Source organism: Pinus tabuliformis, chromosome J (genome assembly GCF_031772625.1).
Source record: "Pinus tabuliformis cultivar Carrire ecotype Pingquan chromosome J, CPIR1, whole genome shotgun sequence".
In the NCBI taxonomy this organism is placed as follows: Eukaryota; Viridiplantae; Streptophyta; class Pinopsida; order Pinales; family Pinaceae; genus Pinus; species Pinus tabuliformis.
Window position 1 is genome coordinate 426,718,530 of NC_142295.1, and position 9,258 is coordinate 426,727,787.

At 35.7% G+C, this 9,258-nt stretch overlaps 1 pseudogene; it reads right to left on the minus strand.

The window, feature by feature from the left end:
* Nucleotides 1-4,773: 4,773 nt before the first annotated feature.
* Nucleotides 4,774-5,163, minus strand: LOC149227645 (endoglucanase 23 pseudogene; annotated as a pseudogene).
* Nucleotides 5,164-9,258: the final 4,095 nt, after the last annotated feature.

A 9,258-nucleotide genomic window follows, 5' to 3' on the forward strand; every position in this document is an offset into this window, starting at 1 on the left:
AAACCAAAATTTCCGGGGGTGTTTCCCCAGACCCCATAGAGTGGGGTTACCTGCACCCCTCAAACCCCCTATGACTCCCCCCACTACGCAATTGGTGCAATGAAGGGGGGCCTCCGTCCCCCTCCTAACCCCCCGATTAACTACATGGGCTAGTCGTGGAAAGAATATAACACAAACCAACATTCTCGCACTTGTTGTTTTCTTTCCACAACGGGCCACAAGAGAGCTTAGTCATTTATCTAGCCCTGCAATGCCCATTGTTTCTCTACACCAAGATAACTTCTCAGAGCTCACAGATTTTTTCAATGCATCTGTAGTATTCTTCAAAGTGTCCACGTTTACCAGCAACACCTTTTTGTCTTCTATCATATCCCTCACAAAGTGATACTGAACATCAATGTGCTTTGTCTTTGAATGATATGCAGGGTTCTTTTCCAAGAAAATTCCACTTTGGCTGTCACAATCTATCCTTATAGCTCCCTGTACTAACCCCATACTTGAACACAATCTCTGCAACCAAACTGCTTCCTTGATTTCATGAGGTGGCTGCCATGGATTCTACCTCTGTAGTTGATAGTGCCACTACAAATTGTTTCTTACTCATCCAACTGACTGCAACTCCAAATAGGTTAAACACATACCCACTTGTAGATCTTCTCTGATTCAGATCTCCAGCCCAATGCATCAAAAAAGCCATGAATATCCAACACTCTGTCCAATCTTGGTCTTCCTTTGTAGCACAAACCATAATCACTAGTACCACGCAAATACCTGAAAAACCGCTTCACTGTTGTCCAATGCTCCTTTCCTAGTTTTGACATAAACCTACTCAATACTCCCACATCATGTGCAATGTTTGATTTAGTACAGTCCATTGCATACATCAGGCTATTGATTGCACTGGCATATGGAACATGGGACATGTCCTCTTCCTCTTCTTATGTCTTGGGACACTGTTCAGTAGATAACTTTACACCTACAGGAATAGGAACCTTCATTGGTTTACTATCCTACATATTAAATCTCTACAATATTGTCTCGAAATGCTTCCTCTAGTTTAACCAGAGCTTCCTCTTTGCCTGATCTCTTTTAATTTCCATGCCCAAAATATAGTTTTCAGCACCAAGATCTTTCATGTCGAATTTGGAGGACTGTTGGGTGAAAATATTATTGTTTAATTATGTTGTAGTATTTACCCAACTATTTAATTTGTCAATCCGAGGTTCGTAGGCTTACGAGGCACATGCACTATATATGCAAGACCGAAGTAGAACTAATCCAATCTAATCTAATCTAAATTACTGAAATCAAATTAATCTAGGAAGGAATTGAAACGTTAACTATAAAAGCAAGAAATTGCATAAGGGAAAAGCAATACAACATGTGAAGAATTTGAATGACAAACAACATATGTGAGCTCACAACAATAAAGATATCTTAAATTATATTACAAGAACCAAATAACAAATCATGAAAGTGTAGCAATAAAAGAATATGAATCAAAGCTAACAATCCCCTTCTCCTAATTACAAAACTATCTCCTAAAGCTAATCTCTATCCTTTTAAAATGAAGAGAGAGCACTCTCTTATATACATGAAGAAATAACCATCTCATAATTACATATCCAATATTCTCTCAAGCACTCTCAACTACTTTCCCATTATTACAAAATATGATCCCTTTGAATCCTCCACACATCTCTCACATATCTTGGATAAGATATGCCAACCAAATCCTCCATGATCTTCTCCTTAGGAATAGACTTGAATAATTATCTCCTTAATATGGTGGAGGAGATATTTGAGAAGTCTCTTGGAATTAATTCTTCACATATTTCCTACACATCACAAAACTCACATATTCTTGAGATATATATAAAAATATGTATATTTTCTAATATTTAATCATAAATTCACTTGTAATACAAAAATGAATAAATGGAAAATAAGAAGGTGAAACCCAAATGTATTTATGAAAATGATATGATAAAAGGTTAATGGGATGATGAAATGTAAGGAATAGTGAAGAAAAGGGTGGATGAAAATATGACATTTCTGAGTCCCAACATCCTCCCCAACTGAACTTGTTGCATGTCCTCATCCAACCATGCATGGGTCTCTTTAAGAACATTTGGCATCTTGAACTTTGGCTTTACATGATGATGTCTTTTAATAATGAATGTTTCCAGGATATGTGAAAGTCATGAGTAACAACTTACATTTTCTTATGGTTGGTTCTTGTGTGACAACCATGAATACAAAGAATATTGGTTCTTGTGTTAACAACATTCATTTCGTTTTCTGTTCTCTTTTCTTCCATAATAATGTAAGCACTCACTGGAAATCATAATGTGCATAAGAAAGCTCTTTTGTAATATTAATTAAGCATGCCAATATTGCGTTTGAAGCAAAGTGCAACAAAGTATCATTGGAAAATAAATGTTGGTGAATGGTAAATGGGAAAAAAAATGGAGTGATAGTGGTGAAGAAATGGAATCTCGTTAGTGAATATGTAGTGAATATAGTTCTCCTGCCCCCCAACTGAATTGGTTGCATGTCCTCATGCAACTTGACATGGCTCATGAAAGGAAATGTAGCATGGTGAGGGAATTTTCCAAAATATTCAAGTTAGCATATAAGGAATTGCATGATTAAAGATTAGAAAACAACATACCTCTACTTACCCAATAATGATGAACTATGCAATAGGAATGTAGCTGCTGCTGCTGCTGGATCAGGAAAATGTGACTGATGTTGTTGTAACTAGATCCTGGGAAATGAAGGAATCTAAACTGCTGATGTCGAATCATGGAAAGATAAATGCTGAAAGTGGAACTGTGGTACTCTCATAGATTAGAATTCATGCTACTGTAACTGCTGAGGGAGTCGTGAAAAAGTGTATAGTCTTCATCTACTACAAAACTGATGGTACAAGTCTAATCATGGGAAATAATGTGTTGATGTCGAGCATGAAAAGAGATCATTGGATTACCGGCCATTGATGCATGTCATTAAAAAATGCGAGGTAAACTCACCATTGATGTCAATGAGTGCCAAGGTACCCGGGTACATCTTGCGAATGTGAATAGAGTTGTTGACGCCGAGCCATTTGCAAGGTCTGACGATCAAGTGACATTGATGTATTCCCATGATTTTCAGTGAGAAAACTTGCCATTGAGGCATGCAAGTCTCAAGGTACTCAAAAGGAACTCTAGTCTATTTCCCAGATAAGGTGCTGATGTTGATGGGGCAAGACTTGTTGAAAGGTGGGCCTTAAGGAATCCCACATCAGTCAATGCGAGTTTGTACAAAAAGATTTGGTAGGACTATAAATGGAAAGAACTCACGGACAAGTAATATGGATCAGCATGGCGAAAAAAACAAGGCAATGTAATCATGGAAAGGGAATGAGTTTTATTCAAAAGGAAAACTAGAAGGCAATAAACTGAAAAGGATAAAGGAATGTATGTGATTCAGAAAAATAGGTGTGCATGAAGTTGTGAAAGACAAGGTAATGGAAAATAGGCTTCAATACCAGGATGGTCAATCGGCTTTGAAGGAGAATTGTGATAGTGTCACAGCATGGATAATGGAAAAAGTGGAAATGTTGGTGTAGAGCATGGTTGTTGTGTAACATCAAACATCAAGAGGCACAAAAAAGAGTTGCTGGATATCAGCAATGTCATGATGTTTATGATGAGTTACAACTCCTTCCAGCAGTTTATGAAAGCATGTTTTTCAAAAAGTTCTGTGATCTTTGAAAATCACTTCAGCAACAAAATGTGATCATTTCTGGAACCTAAAAAAAAGCTTAGTACAAATCTTGTATGAAAACTTCGTGAGAGCATTGTACAACGTAAGATGCGAAAATAAGTACAAATGTGAGAAAAAAAAAAAAAAGTGTGTGTTAACCTATCGCTCGCGCTGATTTCATCATCGATGGCTGTCAAAGTGACTTCAAGAAAACAAATTAGTGTTCAGCGTAAAACATGCGTTCGTATTGTTTTCAGGAATTTATTGAAAGGTCCATTTGCAATTTTCATGGTTTTATAATTATTATGTTTTTTTTTATGTTGATAATACACACCAAAGGAAAAGACAAAAAGAAAAACAAAACAGGCAAAATCAAATTCAGGTCTCCATTCCTTGGCATGCTTTGCAAAGTATAGCAATACTCTCTCGGTGCTAGCAAATCTTCAGTTTCTTGCTGATTCATGTCACTAAAATTCTGAAAGTTAAATAGGTTTCTTAGATGCATTGTTAAATTCATTCAAGCAATTGGAAGTTGGGCAGAGTATGATTCACATCAATTTGCTGCAATAATCTCTCTTACTTCTCTGCAAGATTGGACCTGTACATCGTCAGATATAGTGGAATATTCAAAACATTCAATTGTAGTGTTCCTAAGTATCCAGTAACAATCATCAAGCAGACGATCCTGGCATCATGAACATTAGTGGAGATAGTGAGCATGAGAAAACAATCAGTTTCCGGCATAAAATCCAACATAAGCATAAGAATTGACATAAATATCGTGGGCCAATTTCCAGTTTTGTTTCCATCTGGCCCTCCAGTGATTGCACCAACTAGAATATTTGGGTTGGGATCTGAGGCAACAAATAATTTGGCCCCACCATTACATTTTATGGGAGTAGGCTGCACTGCAACTGAGGGTAAAGATGCGGCTCTGTGATGAATTCCTTGAGGAAAGCGATGACCATATCCCACCATATATGAAAGTTTGAGAGGATTATCTCCCAGTATGTAGTCCACCTATCGTTTGGCAAATTGTCTGAGTCGCTCAGGACGAATTATTGTTGCTCCACATACAAAATTTTGATTAACATTGTTCAAATAACTAGCATAGGTTAAAAGTAGAAATGAGAAGGTTGTAACTCGCTGCATGTTACCCCCTGAATCCTTGTAGATAAGTCCACCTAGTGTGAATTGCTTTTGCCAATAAAGTGACTCTGGCATGAGAGAGTAGATGAAATAGTCAGCGTTTTCTCTGTAGCCTCCCAGAACTGTTACATTCCCATGTAAGAAAAACTTAGCTAGCAAAACATCAATTCGAGCACGCTTATTGTCCCAACCAAATTCGAAGCTGTTTTCTTCGGATCCAAACTCTAAGCCATTTTTAAAAGGTAGATAAGTGCCACCCATGAACTTGTATAGCAATGGTGTTTGAGATTAGAATTCTGGATGGCCATTGAAAAATGCCAGTGCCCCTACCAGTGGTGCATTGTAGTAGGTGGTGGGATCGGATTGCGCGGGGAGTGCCTGACTGTCTGCATGTCACCTCTAGGTGTAAAATCCTGAAAGAAAAATGTTATAAGACAAGATATATCAAAATAAAATGCAACCCATGGCTTGACTCTTGGCTTGCAGAAGGTATCAGCAATTAAAACGAATCTTCCCATAATTTGTAAATAAATCAAGACGATGAACTTTCACGCCTATCGTAGTCTTCTATTTTTTCAAATTCTCGAGTAAGATTCTGCTTGAAAAAATTTGTGTTTCCGGTGCCTCCATTGCCAACGATAACAAGCTTGAAATTTGGACAATCGACTTGTGGACAAGAAAAAAAACCATGATTGAATCTCTTGATTTTTCAATGAAAATGGAGTCTGCTTGTTTTGACAATCAAGGCTCACCAAAGCGTTAATATTTTTTCATGTCAAGAAAACCAGAATTGAAAATGTAGTAAAAACCATTGTGACCTTCATTATTTTCTCCAAATGCAAGAAAGAAACAACAAACGCTGGTTTTCTCTTTCCCAACTTAACAAAGAGCTTAAGCCGTTGAATAAGATCTTGGAAACCATCCATGCGGTGCTAACTAGTTCAACGATTGATTAAAACTGCCTCCTTGATATTTAGTAATAGGAAAATCCGATTTGACTTATCGTGTAGTGATTTGTTCCTGCAAAATTGGAATTTCTATTATCATTTCCTGATTTTCTGGACAAAGAGCCAAATTTTGATTTATGTTTTGGAGGATTTTGTGGGCGTTGCTTAGGGAGTTGCGATGGCAGAGGGCATCTTTTCCATTTTTGTATTGACAATTCATTTTTGAGTTTAATAAAGATATCAATTTTTTTTTTTTTCCTTCGAAGATCATTCAGCTCTTTCTCAATTTCCAGCGCGAAGATAAGATGGCCTCTCACTGCTCACAGGGGACCGACCAGCTGTAAGTTCCTCTCTCTTAGAGATTCCAGCAACTTCTTTTCTCAAGCTTTCTAGGTCATTGTCGATAGAAGCACCCTCCAGCAACGCAAACTTTCCTTCAAGGACATTAGTGCTGAGGTGATTAAGTGCATCTGCCTCAGACTCCAGTGCCATTACTTTTATATGAATTGTTTTATTTATGAGTGCGCTGGTTGACTGTTTTATTTATTTCTTTATTTATTTATTATTATTATTTATTTATTTATTTATTATTATTAAAAGTCTAAAAAAATGAAATTAACCCTATCTTTAAAAACAAAAATGGTTAGTTTTTTTTTAAATATTTTTTTTCTTTTAATCAATGAAAAACTAAAATTTAGAAAGAAACTAAACTTTCTCTAGACTTTATTTTTTTAACAAATGGACACAATGATTTGCATATTGAAAGATGTTTTTCATGAAGCATATTGCAAAAAATTTATTTATTCTTGAAATTAGTCTAAATCATCCCTATTTTCTGATCCTCGTGATCGCACTAAGCGCGGAGGAGAGCATACTTATTCTAAGAAAAACTGAAAATGAAAGCAAAAATTAAAAATGAAAGCCTACCTACTCTAAACTAATTAAAAAAAAATTAGTTACGTGTAATTAAACTTCCAATGAAGCCATTCACGCAGCAGTAACAGCAATATATTCAGTAGCAATTTTTCAAATGAAAAATGAAACTATTCGAGAGTGAATGAGTCTAGTTGTTGTGACTGCAAATCAACTAAAAAATAAAAAGATGAATATAATCTAGTACTTACCTAGAACCATTGTTCGATAAAGCTTTGATAGGCACAGTTTCTCTCACTTAGATCATGTTGTAACTCCTCTTCTTCTTCGAATTCCTGTTCAAATGATTGTTCGCCATCAGATACGCAGGATTCTTCAGATATTGAATCTTCGTTTATTTCTTGGGGAGTAGTTGAACTTTCAATTCTTGTTAAGATCTCATTTTCTAGGGAAGAGGAGATTCCGACTTCTGCAAGGATCTGAGTGAGTAGTTCCAAGCTGACACTCATTATAAAACCATGTCGAAAGAGATTCTAAAAACAAAGTGCTAATAATTGTCTGAGTTTTTAATCCTTTTACAAGGTTTTAGTTCACAAAAACTCTTCCAAATCAGCACACTAAAAATTGAATTAAAAAAAAAGGACCACAGAAATAATCTTGAATTCAATACTCAATTAAACCCTCTTACAAGGACTGCTCATTAATTGAGTAATCAAATTCTTCAACTACAACCATGAACCATGAATTCATCAAACACTCTTCACAGTTGCGAAAATCAAACACACTTGCAGAAATTGAAATGCACACTTGCATGAAAAATCAAACTAAACTTCAATCCATCGTGCCTCCCCGGCAACGACGCCAAAATGTTGGGTGAAAATACTATTGTTTAATTCTATTGTAGCATTTACCCAACTATTTAATTTTTCAATTCGAGGTTCATAGGCTTACGAAGCACATGTACTATATATGCAGGAACGAAGTAGAACTAATCCAATCTAATCTAATCTAAATTACTGAAATCAAATCAATCTAGGAAGGCATTGAAACATTAACTATAAAAGCAAGAAATTGCATAAGGGAAAAGCAATACAACATGTGAAGAATTTGAATGACAAACAACATATGTGATCTCACAACAATAAAGATATCTTAAATTATATTACAAGAACCAAATAACAAATCATGAAAGTGTAACAATAAAAGAATATGAATCAAAGCTAACAATCCCCTTCTCCTAATTACAAAACTATATCTTAAAGCTAATCTCTATCCTTTTAAAATGAAGAGAGAGCACTCTCTTATATACATGAAGAAGATAACCATCTCATAATTACATATCCAATATTCTCTCAAGCACTCTCAACTACTTTCCCATTATTACAAAATATGATCCCTTTGAATCCTCCACACATCTCTCACATATCTTGGATAAGATATGCCAACCAAATCCTCCATGATCTTCTTCTTAGGAATAGACTTGAATAATTATCTCCTTAATATGGTGGAGGAGATATTTGAGAAGTATCTTGGAATTAATTCTTCACATATTTCCTACACATCACAAAACTCACATATTCTTGAGATATATATAAAAATATGTATTTTTTCTAATATTTAATCATAAATTCACTTGTAATACAAAAATGAATAAAATGGAAAATAAGAAGGTGAAACCCAAATGTATTTATGAAAATGATATGATAAAAGGTTAATGGGATGATGAAATGGAAGGAATAGTGAAGAAAAGGGTGGATGAAAATATGACATTTCTGAGTCCCAACAAGGACAATTAGGTCTTTAAATCCTGGAGAATTTCTTTGTCATTTCCAACCAGCAACATATCATCCACATACAAGACCAAATAAATAACATGGTCACCAATTAATTTAAAATGCACACAGTGATCTGCTTTGCTTCTGGTGAAGCCAAGTCCCCGTATAAATGTATCAAATTTCTGATACCACATCCTTGGTGAGTGTTTTAACCCATATAGAGACTTCTTTAACTTGCATACCAGTTCTTTCTTACCCTTCACTGCAAAGCCTTCAGGTTGCTTCATGTATATTTCCTCTTCCATATCCCCATGAAGAAATGTTGTCTTCACATCAATCTATTCTACCTCAAAATCAAAAGCAGCAGCAACAGATAAAAGTAATCTAATATAAGTTACCTTGGCAACAGGAGAAAAAATATCACCAAAATCAATTCCTGGCACTTGGGAATAACCTTTTGCTACTAACTGAGCTTTGTATTTCTCTAGCTTTCCTTTTGCATTTGTATTCTTCTTGAACAACCATTTGCTGCCAATGGATTTCCTTCCAGCCGGCAACTCCACTAGATCCCAAGCCTCATTTCTGTGAAAAGATGCCATTTCATCAACCATGACCTATTTGCAGAGTTTTCCATCCTCTGAATCTACTACTTCCTTCATATTTCTCGGATCATCATCAGTAATAGATAAAGAAAAAATTGAACAGAAAGTAGATGGGCTATACCTTTCTGGCTACCTTATTTCTTGAATTTATCTTCTCAC